Below are 27,884 nucleotides of genomic sequence, written 5' to 3' on the forward strand. Positions count from 1 at the left end.
ATCAGGGGTTAAGGGGAAAAGGCAGGAGAATGGGGATGAGAAAAATATCAGCCATGATTGAATGGTGCAGCAGTTTTGATGGGCCGAGTGGCCTAATTCTGCTCCTATGTCTTATGGCCTTTTGGCACATGGAAAGGCTACTTTCTTTGGTGCATCTGTAAAACTTGATGAGAGTTGTAGCAGATGTACCCAATTTCCTAACATAGATAACACGGAATAAAAGTATTCTGTAAAAATACAGACAGAATAAATTACTTTAAAATAGAGACTGGGTCCCATCTGTAAGCCCAAGTTCAATCATTCCATGTCATTCCAATCCCACTTCACAGTAAATCTTTGCAATGTCAAGAAAAATCAGAATAAATGATGACCAGAGGATTAGTTGAAGATTGTAAAATCAGCCGGATATTTAGACAATTATTAATCACTTGAGTGTTGCTTTATTGGTTTATGAGATCATCGTGCTCCTTTGATTGGATTATAGCTTTGCAATCACTCCCAAGTATCCATTATTGTAGATTTAGTTTACTGTTGATTGACAGCATTTACCATCATAAGTAGTGTATACTTTACAGGAAACATAGTGTAACATAGTTTTACTGCAACAGCGGACATGTTATCATTTGTGGCCTGAGCGTAATGGACATGTCTGTGGAGAGATATATCGACAGAGATAAGGATAATACTGGAGGGAAGGAGTCTGAAGGCCCTGGTGAGGTCAGGGGTGTCAGTATTCTTAATGGAGCCAGTTTCCAACCTACCATTTACTGCAAATCAACAATCTTGCGCCGGCAAATGACTTGAAAGCTTATTGTCAGGACAACATCACTATGCAGGGATTGTGAAACAATCTAGATAATCACGTCCCAAACGTGACAGTTGGGTAGCTGTGAACCGCGGGAAGTTTTGGGGGGGGAAACAGTGTTCGATTACCCTTGCTAAAGGCGGTTGTTACGCTGCAGAACCATTGAAGAATAAAGTTGAAAATTGCATTTTTTTGTCACGCCACAGCTTAAAAATGTGAAGAGCTACGATTTCTCCTGTTGCTTTTGAAATCATAAAGTAAACTTGGGTTCGTCAGACGATTTCAGCTGAAACCACTAATGGCTCATTGGTCTGTGTTAATTGCTGATCTGAGGATTTGTACATCCGTGGAAATGGATTAGCAAACATTAGCTAAAAGTGAGTAATAAGCTTGTTTTAGTTTGTCAACGTCCTGCTGCAGGCTGGTATTGGTAAACTCATGGCTGCCAAGTCATTGTGAGGAGGGAGCTTGACAGTGCAGGTCAGTGTCGAATCTGGTGCATTCAATGAAGAGAGGGTCCCAGAACTTGAGAGATAAAACACAGTTTTGGGGCTTCTGCCTGTGAGCTTCAATGATCGCTGTTAACAATTCTCTCTATAAGTGTTTTTTGATGCATCAAGTCACACCTGGTTCCTTTACCCTGAGGCACAGTGGTTAGCACTGCTGCCTCACAGCACCAGGGACCCGGGATTCGATTCCCGGCTGTGCGGAGTCTGCATGCTCTCCCCATGTCTGCGTGGGTTTCCTCTGGTGGTCTGGTTTCTTCTCACAGTCTGAAAGACAAGCTGATTAAGCTTGTCTTTAGCATCAGGGAATTAGGCCTTTTGTGCGTTGGTAATCACTATCACTTCACCACTGGTTGCTGTGCCATCAGTTGCCCAAACTCCAAGATTTGGAACTCCTTCCCCACATTCCTTTGCTCCTTTGCCTTCCTTTCCTCTTTTAAGACATTCCTTAAAATGTACCTCTTTGACTAACTGCCCTAATACTTCCTTTTTTTTAATTCATTCGTGAGACATGGACGTCGCAGGCTGGCCAGCATTTATTGCCCATCCCTAGTTGCCTGAGGGCAGTTGAGAGTCAACCACATTGCTGTGGCTCTGGAGTCACATGTAGGCCAGACCGGGTAAGGACGGCAGATTTCCTTCCCTAAAGGACATTAGTGAACCAAATGGGTTTTCTGGCAATGGTGCCATGTAGATTCTTAATTCCAGATATTTTTTATTAAATTCAAATTCTGCCATCTGCCGTGGTGGGATTCGAAACCTAATCCCCAGGACATGAGTTTCTGGATTAATAATCTAGTGATAATACCTCCAGGCCATCACTTCCCCTTTTGTGGCTCGGTGTCATACCTTGTTTTATAATGCTTTTGTGTAGCACCTTGGGACACTTTATTACATGAAAGGCACTTAATAAATATAAACTATTGTCATATCATTGACAACTGCTTTCTTTACCTTCAGATACAAGTCTAAAGGGGTAAATGGTGAGAATAGATTATATGCAAGGTCTGCATTTCCCTGAGTATAGAAGAAAAAGGGGTAATTTAATTGAGGTGTTTAGGATCATTAAATGATATGGTCAGCACAGTGGCACAATGGTTAGCACTGCTGCCTCACAGCACCAGGATCCAGGTTCAATTCCAGCCTCGGGTCACTGCCTGTGTGGAGTTTGCACCTTCTCCCTATGTCTGCATGGGTTTCCTTTGGATGGTCCGGTTTTCTCCCACACTCCAAAGATGTGCTGATTAGATGGATTGGCCATGCTAAATTGTTTTCGTTAGAAAGAAGGCGGCTAAGAGGGGACCTTATTGAAACATATAAGATGATTAGAGGTTTAGATAGGGTGGACAGTGATAGCCTTTTTCCTCGGATGGAGAAAGCTAGCACGAGGGGGCATAGCTTTAAATTAAGGGGTGGTAGTTATAGGACGGATGTCAGGGGTAGGTTCTTTACCTAGAGGGTGGTGAGGGATTGGAATGCCCTGCCTGCTGCAGTTGTAAATGCGCCTAGTTTGGGGGCATTTAAGAGATCCGTGGATAGGTTTATGGATGGAAAGGGTTTGGTTTAGGTTAGTGGGTCATTGTTTTTTAACTGGTCGGCGCAACATCATGGGCCGAAGGGCCTGTTCTGCGCTGTAATGTTCTATGTTCTATGTTCTAAAACTAGAGGCCATTTCAGGGCTGGTGTCAAGGAACATTTCTACACACAAAACGTAGTGAAAATGTAGAACACTGTCCCCAAAAAAGTGGTTGAAGCTGGCAGCCAAACATAACTTTTGGGACAGAGATTTTTCTTCGTTAAGTAGTATTAAGGATAATGGAAGGTAGTTAAGATGCAGATGAACCACGATCCAACACCAGGAACCTGGGTTTGATTCCCGGCTTGGGTCACTGTCTGTGCTGAGTCCGCATGTTCCCCCCCGTGTCTGCTTGGGTTTCCTCCAAGTGCTCCGGTTTCCTCCCATAGTCTGAAAGACGTGCTGGTTAGGTGCATTAGCCATGCTAAATTCTCCCTCATTGATCCGAATGTGTGCTGGAGTGTGATGACTAGGGAAATTTCGCAGTAACTTCATTTCAGGGCTAATGTAAGCCTATTTGTGACTAATAAATAAATGAACTTTATCTAATTAGATGGAGGAATGGGCTCAAGGGCATGAATGGTCTCCTCCTGTTGTTTTGCTCTGATCTTTATAGCTTATTGTTATTGTTTTTATTGACAAATGTATTTTCTCAACTCTTTGAGCTGCCACCCAATATTGTGTAGAGCTGGCTTAATGTTTTTTTCCCACATTTATGCCCACTAAGTGGCTAGTTAGTGACTGGAAAATAATCAAAATGTTGTAAAAGAAAGATTTTCAATAACCTAGTGCCTCTCATAGTCTCCCAGGATTTCAAGAGCACTTTCAGAATTGGGTAGCATATCGGTGAAATTACTGGAGAGTAGTTTTTTAAAATTTTATTCTTTCATGGGATGTGGGTGTTGTTGGCCAGGCCATCATTTATTGCCCATCCCAAGTTGCCCTTGAGAAGGTGGCCTTTATTATTTTTGCAGCACTAGGGCATGAGGGCTAGGGACACGGGTTCAATTCCCAGCTTGGGTTACTGCCTTTGCGGAGTCTGCATGTTCTCCCCATGTCAGCATGGGTTTCCTCCCCCATTCTGAAAGCTGGGCTGGTTAGGTGCTTTGACCCAAATAGGCACCAGAGTGTGGTGACTAGGGGAATTTTATGGTAACTTCATTGCAGTCTTAATGTAAGTCGTACTTGTGGCTAATAAATAAACTTTACTTTTGTATTTTGTTTATAAATGTCATAAGTAGGCCTACATTAACACTGCAGTGAAGCTACTGTGAAAATCCCCTAGTCGCCACAGTCCAGCACCTGTTCGGGTACACTAAGGGAGAACTTAGCACGGCCAATGCACCTAACCAGCATGTCTTTTGGACCATGGGAGGAAACCAGAGCATTGGAGGAAACCCATGCAGACACAGGGAGAACGTACAGACAGTGACCCGGGCAAGGAATCAAACCTGGCTCCCTGGCACTGTGAGGCAGCAGTGCTAACCACTGCGCCACCGTGTCATCTTCTCGGACCTGCAGTCCATGTGGTGTAGGTGCACCCACAATGTCATTAGGGAGGAAGTTCCACGATTCTTGACCCAGCGACAGCTGAAGGAACAGTGAGATATTTCTATGTCAGGATGGAGAGTGGCTTGGAGGGCAACTTGCAGGTGGTGATGTTCCCATGCATCTGCTGCCTTTGGTCCTTCTAGGTGGCAGAAGTTTTGGGTTTGGTAAGTGCTGTCGAAGGAGCTTTGGTAAGTTGCTGCAGTGCATCTTATAATAACCCAGAAACCTGGAGTAATGGCAGGAGACATGAGTATATAACCATGACAATGGATGGGATTTAAATTCAATTAATATGTTGGAACAAAACACTAATCTCATTAATAATAATAATTGATTGTCATTCAAATCTGTCTGATTCATGATTCCCCTCAGGGGAGAATATCTGCTGTCCGGCAGTCTGGTCTGCCTGTGACTCCAGACTTAATTGGACCCAATGTTAATTGTCCTCTGAAATGATCCAGTGGACCACTCAGTTCAAGAGCACGAAGTGCTGACCGTGCTAAAGATGGTTACATCCCAAAGTAGTTGTTGTTGCAATGTAGGTAATGCAACAGCTGGTACGTGTACAGCAAGCTCTCATAGAATTCCATAAAATCCCCACAGTGCAGAAGGAGGCCATTCGGCCCATCAAGTCTGCACTGATTCTCTAACAGAGCATCCCATCCAGGCCGTATCCCCATAACATCACGTATTTACCCTATAAATCCCCCTCACGTTAAGGGGCAATTTAGCATGGCCAATGAACCTGCACACCTTTGGACTGTGGGAGAAAACTGGAGCATTCAGAGGAAACCCACGCCGACACGGGGGGAATGTGCAAACTTCACACCGACAGTGATCCGAGGCCGGAATTGAAGCTGGGTCCCTGGCGCTGTGGGGCAGCAGTGTTAACCACTTTGCCACCGTGCTGACCTCATGTGATGATGACCAGATAATATTTTTTGGTGATATTGGTTAATAAGAAACAGAAACAGGAGAAAGTTATTCGAGACTGCCCCATTATTCAATGAGATTATGGCTGATCTTCAATTTCAACATCATTTTCTTGCACCTTCCCTGTCTCCCTTAATGTTTTCAATCTGTAAAATTGTCAATCTCAATGTTAAACATACTCAACAACTAAGCCACTCCAGCCCTTCATTAAAGTTAAACTTTATTTATTAGTCACAAGTATGGCTTACATTAACACTGCAATTAAGTTACTGTTAAATCCCCCTAGTCTCCACAGTTCTGCACATGTTCGGGTCACCGAACCAGCATGTCTTTCAGACTGTGGGAGGAAACCGGAGCACCTGGAAGGAACCCATGCAGACATGGGGAGAACGTGCAAACTCCACACAGATAGTGACCCAAGCCAGGAATCGAACCCGGGTCCCTGGCGCTGTGAAGAAGCAGTGCTAACCACTACGCCACCATGCCTCCTATTATCATTATCCATAAGTGAGGAAATTTCTCTCTGTCCCAAACGGCCTGCTTTGTATTCTGAGACTGTGTCCCTTTGTTCTAGACCCCCTTGCAGCCAGGGAAACATCCCTCCAGCATCTACTCATTGAGGGATAAGTATTGATCTCCCTCCTTCTTCAAAATGTGCCTTGGAATTGGAATAATTTACATCTGCTTGAGAGAGCACGGGGCAAATTTTTAATTCATTCATGGGACATGGGGGTTGCTTGCTGGCCAACCTATACTGCCCATCCCTAGTTGCCCTTAGCCAGGCCATTTCAGAGGGCAGTTGAGAGTCAACCACATTGCTGTGGCTCTGGAGTCACATGTAGATCAGTCCAGGTAAGGACAGCAGATTTCCTTCCCTAAAGGACATTACTGAGCCAGCGGGCTTTTCCGACATTCGACAATGGTTTCATGGTCATCAGTAGATTCTTAATTCCAGAAATTTTTTTTTATTGAATTCAAATTCAACAAATGACAAATTCAACACCTAACGTAAGTTAGGTGCATTGACCCGAACAGGTGGCGGAGTGTGGCGACTAGGGGAATTTCACAGTAACTTCATTGCAGGGTTAATGTAAGCCTTACTTGTGACTAATAAATAAAGATAAAATAAATAAATATCCACCATTTGCATGCCAGGATTCAAACCCGGGTCCCCAGAACATTAGCTGAGTTTCTAGATTAATAGTCCAGTGATAAAACCATGAGGCCATCGCCTCGCATTCTATATTTATTTGCCTGTTGACCCATTTCTTTCTCTCTACCTACCAGAACATATGAGAATGTTTCAGAGGGCAGTGAGCTGCCATTAGGCGGCTATTTGACTGAATAATGATTGTGTTCTCACTTGCTTGGGTATATATGAGTCAATATTTTCAGGTTAATATTTCCTCCAGCTGCAAATGTGAAGGAGAAAATTGATAACAAATTTAAAACATCTGGCCTGCTGACTTTTCTCAGTGACATTTAAGACTGTAGGAAAGGGGAAGACTGCACCTTGCTTTTGCCCATGGGGTGGCATGGTGGGTGCAGTGGTCAGCACTGCTGCCTCACAGCGCCAGGGACCCAGGCTCAGTTCTGTCTGTGTAGACTCTGCAGTTCTCCCTGTGTCTGCATGGGTTTCCTCTGGGTGCTCCGGTTTCCTCCCACAGTCCAAAAGGCATGCTGGTTAGGTGCATTAGCCGTGTTATATTCTCCCCCCGTGTCCCCAAACAGGCGCTTACTAGAGGATTTTCATAGTAACTTCATTGCAGTATTAATGTAAGCCTACTTGTGATACTAATAAATACACTTAAAACTATTTGCACAAGGAGAGGAGACCCAAATGCATCCCGATAGTACTGAAGGGAAAGTCAGCAGTCTGAAGTGCCAGTACCATTTAGTTTTCTGGTACTTTGCTCCATATAAAGTGAAAGACAAAAGAAAGACACACCTTCTGCAATCGTGGGTGTTTTGTAGTCCATGATGTCCTTTCGAAATGCAGTCACTGTTGTAATGTAGGAAACCCAGAGGCCAGTTTGTACCCAGAAAGATCCCACAAACAGCAATATGACAAAGAAAGAAAGAAATATTGTATCTAGATTTTGCCTCTCACTACCACTGGACATTACTGGAGAGGGTGCAGAGGATATTTATCAAGACCTGGGCTGGAGGGTCTGAGCTAAGAGGAAAGGTTGGATAGGCTGGGGCTGTTTTCTTTGGAGCAATGAAGGTTGAAATGGGAGCTGATAGATGTGTATAGGATGATAAGAGGTATATATAGTGTGGATAGGAAGGTACCTTGTCCATTAGTAGAAAGATCAATAACCAGGGGATATAGATTTAGGGTAAGAGGTAAAGAATAAGAGGAGAATTGAGGAGAAGAATTTTCACCCAGAGGATGGTGAGAGACTGGAACTCGCTGCCTGAAAGGGCGGCTGTGTCAGGAACTTGCATAACATTTAAGAAGCATTTAGATTTTCACTTGCACTGCCATAACCTCCAAAGCTATGGGCCAAGCATTGGAAAATGGGATTAGTGTAGTCAGATTTTTGTTGCCTAGTGTGGACATGATGGGCCAAATGGCCTCCTTCTATGCTGTAAGCACCTATGAATCGATGAATCTCAAAGAGCTTTACAGCTGATGAAGTACTTTTGAAGTGAAGTAATTATTTTAACATAACGCTGGTGTTGGGCTGGGGTGGGCGTTGTAAAAAGTCTGACAGCACCAGGTTAAAGTCCAACAGGTTTATTTGACAGGATGAGCTTTTACAGCTACCAAATCCGGACCTTCAGAGCACCCTCCGTGCTCTCATCCCACAGGCTCCCCATCTTGGAGATCTCTACTGCCTCCTGAAGATACACAAGGCTAACACACCCAGCTGTCCCATCGTATCAGGCAATGGGACCCTGTGTGAAAACCTCTTCAGCTACGTCAAGGGCATCCTGAAACCCATCGTACGAGGAACCCCAACTTCTGTCACGACACTACGGACTTCTTACAGAAACTCAGCACCCGCGGAGAGCTGTTGAACAAAGGAACACCCCTTGTCACAATGGATGTCTCAGCACTCTACACCAGCATCCCCCACAATGACAGCATTGCTGCAACTGCCTCAGGACTCAACACCGACAGCTGCCAATCTTCAGATACAATTCTACAACTCGTCCGCTTCATCCTGAACCACAACGTCTTCACCTTCAACTACCAATTCTTCATCCAGACACACACAACAATGATAGGGACCAAATTCACACCTCAATATGCCAACATCTTCATGCATAGGTTCGAACAAGGCCTCTTCACCATACAGGACCTTCAACCGATGCTGTACGTTGATACATCGATGTTACATCAATGACATTTTCTTCCTTTGGACTCACGGTGAACAATCACTGAAACAACTACATGATGACATCAACAAATTCCATCCTACTATCAGACTCACCATGGACTATTCTCCAGAATCCGCTGCATTCTTGGACACACGCATCTCCATCAAGGGCAGCCACCTCAGCACTTCATTGTACTGCAAACCTATAGATACTTTCATGATGCTCCACTTCTCCAGCTTCTACCCTAAACACATTAAAAAAGCCATCCCCTATGGACAAGCCCTTCGTATACTCAAAATCTGCTTAGATAAGGAGGATCGCAACAGACACCTCCAGATGCTGAAAGGTGCCCTCATAAGAACAGGATATGGCACTTGACTCATCAATTGACAGATCCAATATGCCACAGCGAAAACCACATCAACCTCCTCAGAAGGCAAACATGGGACATGGCAGACAGATTACCCTTCGTCGTCCAGTACTTTCCCAGAACGGAGAAGCTACGACATCTTCTCCGGAGCCTTCCACGTGTCATCGATGAAAACGAACATCTTGCCAAGGCCATCCCCATACTCCCACTACATGCCTTCAAACAACTGCACAACATCAAACAGACTATTGTACGCAGCCAACTACCCAGCCTTCAGGAGAATAGTGACCTCGACATCACACAACCCTGCCACAGCAATCTCTGCAAGACATGCCGGATCATCAACACAGGCCATCACGGTGCACGGTACATACTCTTGCAACTCGGCCAATGTTGTCTACCTGATATGCTGCAGGAAAGAATGTCCCATTCTTACATTGGGACACTGGGGAGACCATGCAGACGCTACGACAATGGATAAGTGAACATCACTCGACAATCACCAGGCAGGTGTGTTCCCTTCCAGTTGGGGAACACTTCAGCGGTCATGGGCGTTCGGCCTCTGATCTTTGGGTAAGCATTCTCTAAGGCAGTCTTCGTAACACATGATAATGCAGAATCGCTGAGCAGAGACTGATAGCCAAGTTCCACACACATGAGGATGGCCTCAATCAGGATCTTGGGTTCATGTCACACTAACTGGAACCCCCACAATTTGCCTGGGCTTGTAAAATCTCACTAACTGACCTGGCTGGAGACAATTCACACCTCCTTAACCTGTGCTTAATCCTCTTCCACTCATACTGTCTGCACCTGTAAAGACCTGATTATCTGTTCAGACTTGCAGTCCAACCATTGTCTTGTAATTAAGTCTGTGTCTATATATGCCCTGTTTCTGAACTCAATCCTCCACTTGCCTGATAAAGGAGCAGCGTTCCGAAAGCTTGTGATACCAAATACACTTGTTGGACTTTAACCTGGTGTTGTGAGACTTTTACTATTTTAACATTGGGAATGCACACAAAAAATATCCTCAAACAACATTGATAATGACCAAGTAACCTGTTTTTGTGATGTTGATTGAGGAATAAATATTGGCTCTGTAACTGGAGATAACATCCCTGTTGTCCTATGAAATAACTTTGTGGAATCTTTTACTGTCTCTTTTGAAAGACAGTACCTTCAACAGTTCAGCACCCCCTCAATCCAATCGGACGGTCAGCCTTGAGTGTTGTGCTCGTGTCCTGGATTGGGACTTGAACCGAGAACCTGTTGACTCAGATCAACTCAGTCAGGGCTGACATTTACCAGTGACTGTTATTCAAAAAAGGGAGAGAACAAACAGTTAAGGGGTAACTGTTGACCAAGACCCCACTGCTTGCTTGTCCCTACTTTTCTTCAAAATAGTGGGATAGAGTCCTTTATGTCCATTAAGAGTGCAAAGGCAGCTCTGATTCCACAAAACTTGCTCTGAACTGCACTGGAGCATTGGCTGGGATTTGTGCTCAAGTCACTGTGAGCAAGATTTGAAACCTTGACCTAATGACTCAAGAGAGTATTTCAGATTGCCCGAATGTGGGCTACCTTGTGGGCCAGGAAAATTGGGTGCAAGTTGCCATGCAGTAATGAGTCTCATGAAGAAGTAGCTTTATAAATAAATGCTTTGAATTTACTCAGCTAATCCTTTAATGTCCTCTTAAAATTGTCAATCATAATGTGAACTCAGCTTCTCTTGATTTGGTTTACTATTGTCACAAGCATTGGGATACAGTGAAAAGTATTGTTTCTTCAGTGCTATAAAGACAAAGCATACCTTTCATAGAGAAGGAAAGGAGAGAGGCAGAATGTAATGTTACAGTCATAGCTAGGATGTAGAGAAAGATCAACTTAATGTGAGGTAGGTCCATTCAAAAGTCTGATGGCAGCAGGCAGGGAAGAAGCTGTTCTTGAGTCGGTTGGTATGTGTCCTCAGACTTTTGTATCTTTTTCCTGATGAAAGATGGCAGAAGGGCGTATATCCGGGGTGCATGGAGCCCTTAATCATGCTGGCTGCTTTTCCAAGGCAGCGGGAAGTGTAGACAGCGTCAAAGGGTAAGAGACTGACTTGAGTGATGGATTGGGCTTTGTTCATGACCCTTTGTAGATTCTTGCAGTCTTGGACTGAGCAGGAGCCATACCAGGAATGGTTTCTATGATGCATCTGTAAACGTTGTTGAGAGTTGTGGCGGACATGCCAAATTTACTTCTGAAAAAGTAGAGACATTGGTGGGCTTTCTTAATTGTAGCGTTGGCATGGAGGGATCAGGACAGGTTGGTGATTTGGACACCTAATAACTTGAAGCTCTTGCCATTTCTACTTCATCCCTATTGATGTAGACAGGGGTACATTCTCCACTATGCTTCCTGAACTTGATGACATTCTCCTTTATTTTGTTGACATTGAGGGAGAGATTATTGTTGCCACACCAGTTCACCAGATTCACTATTTCTTTCCTGTACTCAGTCTCAATGTTGTTTGAGACCCGACCACTGTGGTGGTGTCATTAGCAAACTTGAAAATCGAGCTGGAGGGGAATTTGGCCACACAGATTTAGGTGTATAAGGAGTATAGTAGGGGGCTGAGAACACAGCCTTGTGGGGCACTGGTGTTGAGGATGATTGTGTAGGATGTTTTCTTGCCTATCCTTACTAATAGGGAGTTCAGGATCCAATTGCAGGAGGAGGAACTAAGCCCCAGGCCATGGAGTTTTGAAATGGGTTTTGTAGGAATAATGGTGTTGAAGGCTGAACTTAATCAATAAATAGGAGTCTGATATAGGTGTCCTTGTTATCTAGGTGCACCAGGGTTGAGTGCAGGGCCAGGGAGATGGCATCTGCTGTGGGCTTGTTGTGGTGGCAGGTGAATTGTAGTGGATCCAGGCAATCTGGGAGGACGGAATTGACTTGCGCCATGAGTAACCTTTTGAAGTACTTCATAATGATGGATGTCAGAGCCACCATAGTCATGAAGGCATGCTGCCTGACTTTTCATTGATACCAGGATGATGGTCGTCTTCTTGAAGCAGATGCTTAATCTAATCTTTTCAAACTCTGCCAAGCATTACTCTATAACAACTGCCCTTAGGAAATGTAACCAATGAAGTCTATTGAAACTGCAAAAACAGATAGTTTTTTTTCTCGGCTACACTCAATGGACTCCATTCAATGCACTGCAGCAACCCATGCTTGTTTTCTCCCCTCTAAGTGACAGCTGTCGTTTGGTTTTTCATGTTTAAAGGACTGGGGATTCAACTAACTTCAGATCTTGACACTTAACACTGGAAAGTGGAACAGATCTCCATGATCATATTTAATGATAAAGCAGGTGCAAGATCCTTATATTGCCTCCATGGAGCACCATACTGACTGGGTGAATGATGTGGTGTATACTTTAATGGAAAGACCTGTAAGTATAGAATAGAATCGTATAGCGCAGAAGGAGGCCATTTGGCCCATTGAGTCTGCAGTGGCCACAGTTCCATCCAGCCCCTATCCCCATAACACCATACATTTACCCTAGCTAGTCCCCCTGACACTAAGGAGCAATTTAGCATGACCAATCCACCTATCCCTCACACCTGTGGGGGTAAATCGGAACGCTGGGAGGAAACCCTCACAGACACAGGAAGAATGTGCAGACTCCACACAGACAGTGACCCAAGCCAGAATTGAACCGGGGTTCCTGATGCTGTGGAACAGCAGTGCTAACCACTGTGCCACAATGCCACCCACCATGAGTAATTCAGTCTCACTTCATTGAATCAAGGTTTTATATATGGCGTATGTACAGGTTATATGGAGCCGCTATGGTAAATGTGTAGAGTTACGAGGGTAGAGTGGGAGAGTGGGTGGGCTTGGGTGAGATGTTCTTTCAGAGAGGTGGTGCAGTCAGTAAAAAGAAAAAAAAATAGTGAAGGCAAATGTCGATCCCTTACAGCCTGAAACAGGAGAACTTATAAAGAAATGATAGAGCAATTAAACAATAATTTTAGTTCTGTCTTCACAGAGGAAGGCACAAATACCTTCCGAGAAACGTGAAGCAATCAAGGGTACTAGTGAGAAGGAGGAACCAAAGGAAATTAGTCTTATTATAAAAATGATGCACATGAAATTATTGGGACTGAAAGCTGATAATCCCGAGGCCTGAGAATCTGCATCTCAGGAGGTGGCCATGGAAATAATGGATGCATTGGTTATTATCTTCCAAAATTCTGTAGATTTAGGAACAGTCCCTATTTAAAAAGGCTGTGATAATAGGACACTTTGAAAATATTAATGGGATTAGAGGAAATCAACATGAAAGGGAAATCATGTTTGACAAATCGACTGGAGTTTTTTGAGGATGTAACTAGAACAGATAAAGGGTGAACCAGTGGATGTGTTGCATTTGGATTTCCTGAAAGCTTTTGATAAAGTCCCTCATAAGATGTCAACGTGCACAACTAAAGCACATGGGACTGGGAGTAATATATTGGCTCAGATTGAGAATTGGTTAACAGGTAGTAGGAATAAATAGATCTTTTTTGGAGTGGCAGGCAGTGACTAGTACAGTCCGCAGGTATTAGCGCTTGGACCCCACAATACATATCAGTGATTGTGATAAGGGAACCAAATGTAATATTTCCAAGTTTGCTGATGACATGAAACTTATGAGTGGTGAGGAGGGTGTTAAGAGGCTTCAGGGTGATTTAGCCAAGTTGAGTGAGTGGGCAAATGCATGGCAGATGTGGTATAATGTGGATAAACGTGAATTTGTCCCTTGCTGGCATTTTACTGCCATCGGAATGGCTTCTCACTGTGTGGAGAAACCTCCAGGTACATCGAGGTGACCCCACAGCAGCTTCCTTAGGTGGGGGAACCTTCGGTTCTGGGGATTTCATATCATACAGAGCTCATAGCAGCCCCCCAACCTCACTGCTGGGTTTGATTGTTTCTTACACACATTTCCAGGGCTGTTCAACATGGAGACAACCGTCTTTCTTCCTGCAGCCTCAGCAGCAGCCACCTCATACTAATGGTACTATCGGGACGCCAGCCCTCAGAGATACAGGACTCTACCTTAATTGGATAGTGTTCCCAATGCTGGCCTCTTAACTGGCCACAGCTGGTCAAATCCCCTCTGTGTTCCTGCTATTTACCTGCACGGGCTTGGGACCTGTCCTTGGTTCTGGTGGAGGGACCTTTGGTGCGTCAGTACAACTCAAATCCTCAAAAATTCAAAACCTCAAATCTGAAGATAAATTCAATAGAAGATTCTGGAAATATTCATCAATTTGTGAATGAGAAAAGATAGAGCAATGTCAGGATGTACGCTAATAGGCTGTTATAGCCATGATAAAACAAAGAACAAAGAAAATTACAGCCCTTTGACCTTCCAAACCTGCACCGACCATGCTGCCCGACAGAACTAAAACTGCCTACCCTTCCAGAGACCATATCCATTCCCGTCCTATTCATGTATTTGTCCAGACACCCTTTAAAAGTCACTATCATATCCGCTTTCACTACCTCCCCCAGCAACAAGTTCCACAGGCACCCGCCATCCTCTGTGTAAAAAATCTTGCCTCGTACATCCCCTTTAAACTTTGCCCCTCGCACATTAAACCTATATCCCCTAGTAATTGATCCTTCCACCCTGAGAGAAAGCTTGTGACTATCCTATCAACAAAGTTGAAAAGTTAGCGATTAAATGCCTGCCAATTGTGTAGAATCTTTGAACTGTCCTTAAAGGAGACCATTCATTCCATCGTGCCTGCCAGTTCTTTGAGAAGCTATTCGGTTAGTCCTACACTCCATGCTCTTTTATCAAACTCCCTTAATTATCTTCCTTCTCAAGATTTAAAGAACAAAGAAAAGAGGCCCCTCGGTCCTCGATGCCTGTGCCAAACCCGTTCTCTGAACCCTTTTGAAAGTAACTATTGGACATGTTTTCACCAGCCTTTCAGCACAACATGTTCATAACAAACCGCTATGATTCTATGTCTCAAAGTTTGTCATTTCACACTTCCCAGTGCTAAATTTCCATTTGTCCCCGCTGTTTCCTATTCCACCTCTCTGCCTGTGTCCTACACACCGGTGCCACATTTGCAAGTTTTGTATCATAACGAACCCTGGACAACACCGCTCTATACTTTCAGACTGAAATACTAGAGTTCACCACTGTTCTCTGTTTCCTGTCTCTTATTCAATTTTCTCTCAGATTGCTTCCACTGATGTTTAAATCCCATGGGGTTTCAGTTTTGCTAACAAATCCATTATGTAGCACTTTATTACAAAGAACAAAGAACAAACCAGCATGGGAAACAGGCCCTTCGGCCCAACGAGCCCGTGCCGCCGCATCACCCTATTGTAACAAAAAGACTTGTATTTATGTAGCATTTCTCATGACCAATGGAAGTCCCAAAGTGATTTACAGCCAATGAAGTGTGGGTTACTGTTGTAATGTAGGAAACACAGCAGCCAACTCGCAAAGAGCAAACACTCCCAAACAGCAATGTAATGATGGCTAGATACTGGCTGGAATTCTCTGATGTTGTATGACCCACCACCGCTGCCAATGAGAACAGAGAATTTTGGCGTTCCACCAATTCTCCATTCACAGCAGCAGGACTGGAGAATCCCGACCGCGGACAAGGTCGGAGAATCCTGGCCACTATTTTTTATCATATTGTTCCAGGTATGAATATTGACCTGGATACTGCGGATAACTCCCTGCTCTCGTCTGAAATAGTGCCATAGGATATGATACATCCACCTGAGTGGGCAGAGGAGCCCCTCTGATAATGCAGCATTCCCTCAGTGCTACACTGGACTGAAATAAAACTTAAACCAACAACCTTCTGATTTAGAAGCAAGAGGAGTACTACCCAAACTACCATTTTTTTATTTGTTCACGGGATGTGAGCGTTTGAGAGCCAACCACAGTGCTGTTGGTCTGGAGTCACATGTAGGCCATACCAGGCAAAGGTGGCAGATTTCCTTCCCCCAAGGACGTTAGCGAACCAGAGGGGTTTTTGTGACAATCGACAATGGTTTCGTGGTCATCATTAGACTTTTAATTCGAGATTTTTATTGAATTCAAAATTTCACCATCTGCCATGGTGGGATTCGAACACAAGTCCCCAGAGTATGACCCTGGTTCTCTGGATAACTAGTCTAATGACAACACCACTAACTCCCTTCCACTACTTCTCTCCACTACTTCTTCAAAGAACTCAACTCAATTTGCCTTTTAAATAAATCCAGGCTGGCTATCATTTATGAACGGCAGAGTGCCAAGGACCGGGGTTCGAATCCTGGCTCGGGTCACTGTCTGTGTGGAGCTTGCATGCTCTCCCCGTGTCTGCGTGTGTTTCCTCCGAGTGCTCCGGTTTCCTCCCACAGTTCAAGGATGTGTTGGTTAGGTGGATTGACCATGTTAAATTATCCCTTAATGCCAGAGGGACTAGCTAGGGTAAATGGATGGAGTTACGGGGATGGGGCCTGCATGGGATTGTGTTCAGTGCAGACTCGATGGGCTGAACGGCCTCTTTCTGCAGTAGGATTCTATGAATCTATGAACAGGCACTGTTTTCAGGCAACAATTAATTTTATCCTGTATTAACATCTCTAGATATTTTCCCACCTCCATCAATAAGTTGTTGCTGTGTTTGTTCTTCTTCCTGGATGGTAAATGTTTTGCAACTCTCCATTCCTCTGGCACCACACCCATATTGAAGGAGGATTAACAGATCCTGTTACGCGAGGGTGTCTCCACTGTGCTATGGAAACATTTTCCATTTCCCATGCCATTTGGCCTCATTAAGGAAAATTAGCGCTGAACTGGGAGAGGGGGATCGGAAATGTTGTCATTTGTCCTTCATGCAGAATGACAAACTGGAATAATGTTGGTGGAACTTAATTCACGTGGGATTCTTAGTGCGGAATTTCAATCCATTTAGTCTGAGATGGATTGAAGTCAGGTGCCAGAAACTTAAGTATCTAACACACAGCTCTGACAAAGGGTCATCTAGACTCAAAATGTTGGCTCTATTCTCTCTCCACGGAAAGAAGTTTGCTGTCAGACCTGCTGAGATTTTCCAGCATTTTCTGGTTTTGTATCTAACACACTGTGCTATCCAGATTTCCATGCTCATCTGCCTAGCCCTTCACAGCTAAGTTATTATGTTGCAAGGGTGTGAAAAGAGAAAATTAGAATCCATTGCATGAATCCCACATGCAACAAATCAAACTGTTATTCCACACACACATACAATTTGCGTGGCACAGGGGCACAGTGGTCAACACTGTTCCAGAGACCCAGGTTCGATTCCAGTCTTGGGTGACTGTCTATGTGGAATCTGCACGTTCTCCCCGTGTCTCTGTGGGTTTCCTCTGGGTGCCCCAGTTTCTTTCCACAGTCCAAAGAAGTCTCACAGCACCAGGTTAAAGTCCAACAAGTTTATTTGGTATCATGAGTTTTCAGAACGCTGCTCCTTCATCATGTGAGTCCAAAGATGTGCAGGTGAGGTGGATTGGCCATGCTAAATAACCCCTTAGAATCCAACATGTGTGGGTTGGTGGGATGAGTGGGGTAAATGTGGGGGCGACTGGGATACTGCCTGAGTGCTGTGCTGTGTCAGAGAGTCAGTGCAGCTGATGGGCCAAATGGCCTCCTTCTACACTGTAGGGATTCTATGAAACTATTAAATGGAGACATTCACAATCTCAGGACATCTCAAATCACTTTACAACCAGCGAAGTACTTCCTGAACTGTAAGCATTGCAGTGATGAAGGAATCACAGCTTCCACTTTGTGCAGAGCAAGCTCCCACAAAGAGATTTGCGCTATTGATCAGATAATGTGAGGGATGATTATTGGTCAGGGGCCTGGAATAACTTCTCCAAAGAAAAATACCACGGGATCTTCCTCATTCAGCTGAGGGGAGAGAGAGGAGCTCAGTTTAATATCATATCAGAGACTGCAGCGCCTCTAATACTGCACAGGGAGTGTCAGTCTAGATTATAGACTCAAGTCTCCGGAGGATGGACTAAAGCCAAGGATTACATCTCATTACATAGGTGACTGTGCATCTCGACTTTGGGTAATAAAGCTGGTCTCGTGGTGACTGCAGGTCTGTTGGAGTATGTGGTGAAGTTTCAGCCTAAGTGCGTGCATTACAAGGAAAGGCTCACATAACATTCCTGTCATAGTAACTGAATCATGCGGTTACATCACAACTGGGGAAAATATCCCAGATCACAGATAGAGGGAGCCCTTGACTAAGATATTCAGCAGACACACAGTAGCGGGTAGGGCAGCAACTCCAAATGGGTGTCGGTGCAGATTAGTCTGTAGGTGATATTTAAACAAGAAATAAACAGAGAACTATACATCAGGCAGTGAATCTTCGACGGGGATTTAATGACGACCCCTTAGTGTACTGTACTGTTTATTTTTCTCCCCCTTTTAATATAGTTTGAAGGGGCATCAAACTCTTTAACTAGCAAGTGGTACGTTGACAGCTAACTGTTTAGCTTAAACTGGGAAAGGAGAGAGCAGTAGGCACGCTTTCGTTAGTGTTAATGTTCAGAAGAAGGGCTTCTTACACAAGCCACAAGTAAAACTCTGCAATTTCAGATCTGACTGAGGGGCACACACTAACAATAGAAAAATATACGTTTTCTAAAAAAACATGCAAGAACAAACAATCAAATGGATTGTACATTCCTGAAGAGCTGGGGTGATTGGAATTCCAAACCCCTTCATGCTCTTCTCCCCCATTCCCTCTCTAGTTTTCTCCCCTTCTCGGTTTAGCTCCTTGTATTGCTTTCAACCCATTATATTAGAAGATAAGGTCAAGACTGCTCTCAGCAATGTGTTGTTCGAGTGAGGATGGGTTGGGGATGAGAGTGGGAAAAGGTGGATTGTAAATTTTTATGGGATATTTGAGTGTTGGATTAATCCCAAGCAGCTTGTAACCCATGGCAGGTCAATCAGTCCATGTCTGGCGGACCCTGGTCCCTGGTCCGGGGAGGTGATGGTTTAGTGGTATTATTGCTGGGTTAGTAATCCAGAAACTCAGCTAATGTTCTGGGGACCCAGTTTCGAATCCTGTCACAGCTGATGCTGGAATTTGAATTCAGTAAAAATATCTGGAATTAGGAATCTACTGATGACCATGAAACCATTGTCGGAAAAAGCCAGCTGGTTCACTAATGTCTTTTAGGGAAGGAAATCTACTATCCTTACCCGCACTGGCCTACTTATGACTCCAAAGCTGCAGCAATGTGGTTGACACTCAACTACCCTTGGAAAACAAATTAACATTTATTTATTAGTCACAAGTAAGGCTTACATTAATACTGCAATGAAGTTACTATGACATTCCCCTAGTTGCCCCACTTCAGTGCCTGTTCGGGTTAATGCACCTAACCAGCACGTCTTTCAGAATGTGGGAGGAAACTGGAGCACCCGGAGGAAACCCAAGCAGGCACAGGGAGAATGGGCAAACGCCACACAGACAGTGACCCAAGCTGGGAATCAAACCCAGGTCCCTGGCACTGTGAAGCAGCAGTGCTAACCACTGTGCCACCATGCCACCCAAGGGATGGGCAATAAATGCTGGCCAGCCAGCGGAACCCATGTCACAGAAATGAATATATAAAAAAGGTATAAGCTGTGTGTTGGTAACAGAACATTTTTTTAAAATCAATTTTGTTTCTGAATGTTAGAAACACATAGAGATAAAAAGGGACCACTGATCACAGGTAGGCCTGAATTAGCCATCCAGCACTTTGAGCCCTCTCTGCCATTCAATAAGATCATGGCTGATCTCCTATCTCAGCTCCACCTTCCTGCCCTCTCCCCATATCTCTTAAATTCCCTCACTGTTCAAAATTGTAACCACCTCGTACTTGAATATTCTCAGTGACAGAGTATCCATGGCTCTCTCTGGGATAGAGAATTCCAAAGAGTCATAGTCCTTTGATTTAAGACATTTCTCCTAATTGCAGTTCTAAATGACTGACCCCTTATTCCAAGGTACTTGTCCCCTAGTTCTAGATCCCACAGAGAGGAGAAATCCTCGTGGCATCTTAGCTGACAGCCCTCTAAAGAATTTTATATTTCAATAAAGGAACCACTTATTCTTCCAAACTCTAGGCAATCTAGACTGAGTCCACTTAACCTCTCCTGCTGTACCTTCATCCCCAGGAAGCAGCCCACTGAACATTTGTTGCTCTCCCTCTTAGTCAAATATATCCTATAACCATCTGTTTATTCCGGATATTAAAACAAAACAAAAAGGTGACTGGAGGATGAGAAGGACAGTGATATTCACTGAGAGAACAGGAGGCACTGATCCCAATCCTATCCAATCCAATCCAATCCAATCCAGATAACCCAGCAAAATCTTTAAATCCTTTTATAACAATCAGTTTGAAAAATAGTAATTAAAATTAATAGGAGATCATGACTTGCATAATTTATACATATTAATGAATAATTAACATATCCATCCATCCATCTATCTATCTATTTTTCTATCTATCTATCTATCTATCTGCCTATCTGTGTCTAACTATAGTCTGTCTCTATCAATCTATCTATTTATCTGTACGTCTGTCTGTCCATCCATCTGTATATCTCTAACTATCTGTCTGTGTGCATGTATCGATCAACCTATCTGCCTGTCTGTGTGTATGTATCTGTCCATCTGTCTGTCTATCTCTATCTAACTATCTATCTGTGTGCATGTATCACTCAATCTCTCTGTCAGTCTCTGTATGTATATATCTCTGTCTGTATGTATATATCTATCTATATCTATCTATCTGTCTGTCTCTATCTCACTGTCTGTACGTATTCATGTATTGATCAGTCGATCTGTCTGTCACCATCTAACCATCTGTATGTATGTACTTGCCTCTATCTATCTATCTGTCTATCCATCTATCTATCTATATCTAACTATCTGTCTGTATGCATGTATCAATATCTGTTTGTCTCTAACTGTGTGTATCTGTCCATCTATCATCTGTCTATATCTAACCATCTGCCTCTATGCATGTATCGATCTATCTATCTGTCTGTCTCTATCTAACTGTCTGGATGTGTGAATGTATATATGTATCTATCTACCTATCTATCTGTACATCTATCTATATCAAGCTATTTGTCTGTGTGCATGTATCGATATCTGTCTCCATCTAACTCTGAGTATCTGTCCATCTATCATCTAGCAACTGTCTATATCTATCTGACTGTATGCATGTATCGAGCTATCTATCTCTAACTGTCTCTATCTAACTGTATGTGTGCATTTATCTATCTGCCCATCTCTCTATTTCTAACTATCTATCTGTTTGCATGCATCGATATCTGTCTCTATCTATACTGTATATATCTGTCTATTCATCTAACTGTCCATATCTAACTGTCTGTATGCATGTATTGATATTTATGTCTCTATGTATGTATGTATGTATGTATGTGTGTGTTTATCTATCTATCTATCTATCTCTAGCTATCTGTATGTATGTATCGATCTGTCTGTCGCTATCTCACTGTCTGCATGTGTCAGTCCATCGATAAGAGTGCTGGTCTGAACTGGTCTTACAATCTTTAAAATGCAACGCCGGTAAAAGGGGGAAATAAGAATAATGGTCCGAACTGTTTGTTCCATCTGCCTGTCCACGCTTCGCCTGTCTGTCAAAATATTTCCCCTTCTCTTTCCTATATTCCACTCGTCTATGTATCTTTTTTCTTGTCATACCTCTGTCTATCCTCGAGCCGCGGAGAGTTTTAGAACAAGGGGCACACCGCTACTTTGTTGGATTTGTTGTTTGGGGAGAGGTGGAGGGGGGCGGGGGGGGGGGCGTGGTTTCCAATCAGCTCCCCCGCCCCCGGCTGTGGGGACACAGGCAGTGGGAGCGGGCTGGATGCTGGAGGTGGGAGGGATCCAGTGCTCGCGCCGCCTCTCCCAGCACGCGCCCCCCCCCCTCCCTCCTCCCTCCCTCCCCGGGGCTGCCATCTGTCACAGTCCATCAGACAGCCCACTTCCCTCAGCATCTCCCCACAGCAAACAGCAGCCCTGCGCTCCTGGCTGCATTGACTTCAGCACACCCACCACCCACCACCCCCCCCCACTGTCCCCGCCACCACCTCCACCCCCCTCTTCAACAAAATAAACCCTCATTTCGTTTCTCTACACAGAGTGAGACAGAAAGAAAAATAAATACGAGGGGAGGAAGAAGTCAAACATTTCCACATCAAGAATTGTTTCTCTCTCTGTGTGTGCGTGTGTGTGGAGAGAGGGAAGGAAAGGAAAAAAAAAGTGAGAAAACTATAAACTTGCAGCAACCCAGGAGAGAGGGGGGGGGGGGGAAAAGGAAAAAAAAATCATCGGGAAAGATGGAAAGGATCGAATTCTTCAACGGATGATACCACCCCCCCCCCCCAAAAAAAACAAAAGGTATTCAAGATGAGAACTGTTGGATTTACTGACACCTGCGAAGACTTTCAAGTGTTTGTTTGGAAGCTGGTGCGCTTTGCACGGAAGAAAGAAAGTTAAAAGTGGTAAGTGGACATTTGGTTTTCTTGTCATTATTCTTGCTGGTTTATAATGTGTTTTTTTTATCCCTCTAATGGTGAAAATGTCATTGTTGTTGCTGGTTGTTGGATATGTATTTTTGGATGTGTATTTTCTACCCCCCTCCCACCCTACCAGTGCTGAGGATTTCATTATTGTTGGCTGTTAAGTGTATTTTTTCCCCCATTGCTGGTTGTTGGACCTCTGTTTTCGTTTGTATAAATGTGTGTTTTTCTCTTAATTCTGAGGTAAATCCTCCCCAGTCCAAATCTGAAAGGGTTCCAGGCTCAGAAAAATTTCCCCCCCCCCCCCCACCCCCTGTACAAAATGTCGATGTTGAAAGCACACACAATATATATATAAAGTGCTTAATGTTACAGCAATGTCACAAACACAGAGAAGCAGAAGGGAAGGATTTGGAAACAGCCCGGCAGCTGTGAAAATAACCTGCCTGGGTTCTGTCTTTTTGCTGCTCTTTAACATCAGGGTTGGGCTTGGGGGCTGTGTTGTTTGCTTAAAGCAGCAAGGGGCCAGGAGGAGTTGTTATGTAATTTGCTATGGCCTCCACAAGGTGTGTGAGCCCCTGGTTGAGCTGCCTGTTCTACCTCGGACCACCCCGAACGGTCTTTTGCCCTCTGAATCTGCAGTGGGCAGCAGAACATTCTGCTCATTGTTTCTGGCTCTCAGAGCGAGAGAGAGAGAGAGAGAAAGAGCTCTCCAATCCATCTTACTCCCCCTCGTGCTCATTCTCTGTCAACCTGCAGTTTATTTCTCTCTCCTCCTGCCCTTTTTTAAAAATTCACCTCCAGTTTGTCTTTTGAAAGTTCCTGATGAATCTGAACCCACCGCTCTATGGAGGCAGTACATTCTAACTCTTAACAACACAGAGCATTGCAAAAAAGATAAAACCTCCTGGTTTCTCTTCAGGTTCTTTTGCCAATTAACTTAAGCTTGTACTTCTTGTTATCAACGCTGCAGCCAGTAGAATCAATTCCTCCCTATTAGTTCCATCAAGAGTGCCCATGTTTTATCTTGCAGCCTTCAATGTACAAAATGACAATGAAAGCCTGAAATCTATATATGATGATTTAAGGCAAATGACTTTAGTGCCCCAAACACTAGAAAATCACCAGAGGGATCTGCGATATATGAAATGGGATATGTAATTGTCACTGATTTGAGTTTCCTTTGTTTGGATGTGGATTCCTGGTACCATGAGTTCAGCGTTGAGCAAATTTACAGGACATATCATCATGTGTTATTCAGTTTATGTTGTTTTTTTAAATGCTGTATTGCGCCCGAGCCCCATGTGGCATCTTCTTTACGTAAGCACCTGCTTTCTCTTTAACATTTAAGTTCATCAGGTGTCCAGAAAAGCCAAATGGGTCTGCCGCTGCACTTTTTCAGTAAAAAAATAGAATTGTGGCTTTGCGCTTTGGGAGGGAGTTTTACTTCAGCCGGCGAGTGCCTCAGAGGCTTAACCCTACTGGAGAGGCTTGTGCAGCTCGCCACTTTGCAGGGCTCAGGGGTCAGGTCAGTACTGATGAGAGCACTATAGCTGAGCTGTGTGTGTGTGGTATTAAAGGGGATGGGCAGTTGGATGGAAGAGGATGTGGGTGACAAAAAAATTAAATAAAAGACCAAGTGTGAACACTGCCAGGAAGGAATTATGGTATTAAAGGTTTGGTATGAGGTGGACAGTTTTAGTCCTCGGCTAGCTTTGCCACTTTTTTACTTCATTAACCAAAAACCCTCCAATTTAATCCCTTTTGGTTATTAAAAAAAAAGCAACTGTTCTCTAGAGAGCTGTGAAAACCAAAATAAAAATTCCCTTTTCATCGGGGCACATCCCATTTTTTAAAACAAAAACCGTGATAGCGACTTGTCAACCAATTATCAATGACAGAGGAAAAAAATCCCTGAGGTAGGGACAGGTGAGTTCCGCTGGAGCACGGGAGAAAGGAGAGGCACACATTGAGGCAGGAAATGGAAAACCAAATCATACGTTATCCCCTCGACATAAGAAAATCCAAGATACAAGCTCCGAAACCCAGCTTCGATGGGAATTGAGTGCAATAACTCCCACAGCCTCAAGGGCCTGTGGACATATTATGTGAGATTTCAGTCTGAGTGCGTGCTACAGGCACAGTGTGGGGTAAAAGTGGAAGAAAATCAAATTGTTCCAGTCTCTTTTCGTCATCCTGATACATAGAAAGTGGCTAGGTGACGCATACCCAGAATCTGATGGAGGAGTGGTTCTGATGCACTGATGGTGGTTTAAAGGACTCCTATTCAATTGCTACGCAGGCTTTAAATATTTGGATTAGTAACTTTATCTCTTCAGTCTAAACCACGCTATTTTTAGTGGGAGAGGTGGTGGGAAGGGACACAGACAAGATACACACATACATTCTTTATCTGTCCAAGGTACTGAAAGAGGCAAAAAAAAACAGAAGGGCACAGGCCGAAAGGTGAGGGCTGGTGATGTGGGGAGGTGGGTTGGGGTGACGAACACAGTAAGAATTTACAACGCCCAACAGAACAGTGAGTTTCTGTTTCCAGGAGGCAAGATTCCCTATGGGAGGTGGTGTTCAGTCTGAAATCTGTGCTTGTTTGCACCTTACATAGTGATAGTGATTTTGGGTGAGGCATTAAATCGAGCGCCCCACTGCTTTTCCCTTGGGTGGGTGCAAGGGATCTGATCCCATTATGCCAAAGAAGAACAAGTGAGTGCTCCCCAGTGGCCCGGCCTCCATCTATCCCCCAGTTAACCAGATTTCCTGGTGGCCATCACATTGTTTGCTGAAACCGGGTGTGCAAAATTTTGGTTGCTGCATATATTATACCGTAACCCCATATTTCACTGGCTGTTAAAGACTTTGGGTGTGAAAGTCAGTCTTAAAAGAGGAGCAATTAGAGAGAGACCTGGGATGTCTGTGCATATAACACTGATGATGGCAGGGCAGTTTAGCAAAGCAGATAGCAAAGCACGGGTGGAAAGTGGTCTTTATCAATAGAGTACAAAAGGCAGGAAGTTATTTATCAATTCTGATTCTGTAGAAAGCATGAGTTTGACCCTAGCTGTGTCTAATTCTGGGCACCAGATGTGAGGCAGAATGCAAAGGTTTTGTAGATGTTCTGAAAGAGATTTGCTACACTGGTACCAGGGATGAAGGATTACAGTTACGTAGATAGACAAGAGAAGCTCGGCCGCTCTCCTCGGAGATTAGGATGACATGTCTGAAACCATGAAGGGTTTAGATATGTCAGCTGAGGAGAAACTGTTTCCAGTGGTTGAAGGCACAGTATAAGAGAACGTTGATTTAAGGTCATTGGCAAAAGAACCAGAGGCGACACGTGGGGTAAGAGTGTTTCAAGGCAATGAATCATTAGGATTTGGAATTCATTGCCTGATAGGTTCAATATTAACATTCAAAAAACAATAGATAAATATTTGAAGGAGGAGAATTGCTGGGAGATAGTGAAAGAGTGGGAGAGTGGGACTAACTGGACTGCTCATTTAAAATGCAAATGTATATTTGATGGTCAGAATGGCCACTTTGTGAGTTGTACGATTCTATAATTCTGTACGAATGCAGATCCATCCTTTCTCTGCTGTGCAAATTGATCACCCAACTACCACTTATTCCAGCAAGTTTGTGTTATTGGATGTTCGAATCTTGTACATGGCTGGTTTAGTCTCTCAGTGGAAAGTGCCACAGTAGTCCTCTGTGAGTGGTCTCAGGGAGGGAATTCTGTCAGCATCCGGCATGGTCACAATGGTTACAGTGAAAGCCTATCCTCACATAACAGCACGCGAACCCGCCGTTCTCTTCTCAGTTTCACAAAACTGACCTTGCCGGGATTGATGAATAGATTTTTGAAAACAACGTTTCAAACACGTGGTATTCAGAACTTGCTGGAATATTCCCTCGTTTCTATCTAAAGAACTTGGGCTTGTGAGCCAGGTGGAATGACCAGTAAAACTCACGGAAGGACTCCCTGAATCCTAACGCTGAGAACTGGCTAAGAAGTTTCACTGGAGTTGTGATCCTCTCATTCATGCTGGCAGTGATGGTCCATAGTTGAATTCGATGTGAACTGTCAGAAGGAATGGGCAGATCCGTTGTATGCTGGATTGTGCTTTATTGGTATATTGGTAGGCCAGTGTTCTGTTCTTACCTTGAAAAGAAAAATAAATGACTGCGCGCTCATCTCAACCTTGGAAGAGTGTAATGTTTGATAATATAAAGTCACTGTACGATTACACGTTGTTGTATTGTAATGAATAATTCTGAAATAAAGGCATGATGTTGAAACTTTCTGTCCGGCACTTATCAGGACAGATATGCAAGAATACCAAGTCTAACGGTAACAACAATTTATACTGCGTGAGAAGAGGGTGCTGATTGGTTGGTAACAGAACTCTGATTTTTTGAGGCGTTGCCATGGAAATTCACCAAGAAACATTTAACTACCAAGCTTTTGTTTAAATTCCAACAGGCAGGTCATCTCTGGTCAAGGCACTATCATGGGAGTGAATCTGGGAATGGCTGTTTCCCAAGCTTTTGTTTAGTTGAAAAGAGTGCAATGTGTGGACATGCTCTTTCTATCTGCAAAGGACAGAACTGTGTGTGTGTGTGTGTGTGTGTGTGTGTGTGTGTGTGTGTGTGGTTTCAAGCAAACGTAAGTGACCCACACTGTGAGTATAACTGATAATACAAAATTGTTTTCCTGTGTAATTTCTAACGCATTCAAGGTTGTTTAGTAAGTGTCCAGCTACAGAATCACATCTAATGTTGGACAACTATGTTCTGAGCTTTGCGAACACAGGCAGGTTGAGAATGGTCAGTACTTGGCCAGTTGTGAAAAGTTGACGGGACGTGTCCATTCATGAGTTTGTGAGGTATACAGTGAGCAATGATCTAATCAGCATAGTCATTATCCTGCAGGATGGCTATGATGCATCTTGTTTCAGCACTAATCCTGCACGGTGAGCAGCTTGCAACTGTTTGAGTTTGCTGAGAAGGCTAACCTTTTAGTGCATGGTACTGCAGGAATCCCAACATGTATTTTGACCTGTGAAGGTCAACCTGCAAATAGACACTTGTAGAGAATCTATTGGCAGATTTCTCAATGGGTGCATCGAGGAAATTTATTTCAAAAGCGAATTTGAGTGCAGGATTAAGGTGCGTGAGGAAGT

At 43.9% G+C, this 27,884-nt stretch overlaps 1 protein-coding gene across 1 annotated transcript in view; it reads left to right on the forward strand.

The window, feature by feature from the left end:
• The first annotated feature begins 22,552 nt into the window (after positions 1 to 22,552).
• LOC145358968 (sodium channel protein type 1 subunit alpha-like) overlaps positions 22,553 to 27,884 on the forward strand; it is a 512,173-nt gene continuing 506,841 nt past the window's right edge. The window contains exon 1 of the mRNA XM_080213322.1: positions 22,553 to 22,668. The gene's annotated coding sequence lies outside the window, so the exon portion shown is untranslated. The remainder of the gene's footprint in view (positions 22,669 to 27,884) is intronic.

The sequence above is a fragment of the Carcharhinus amblyrhynchos genome, chromosome 2, assembly GCF_965287045.1.
Source record: "Carcharhinus amblyrhynchos chromosome 2, sCarAmb.v2.hapA, whole genome shotgun sequence".
Taxonomy (NCBI): Eukaryota; Metazoa; Chordata; class Chondrichthyes; order Carcharhiniformes; family Carcharhinidae; genus Carcharhinus; species Carcharhinus amblyrhynchos.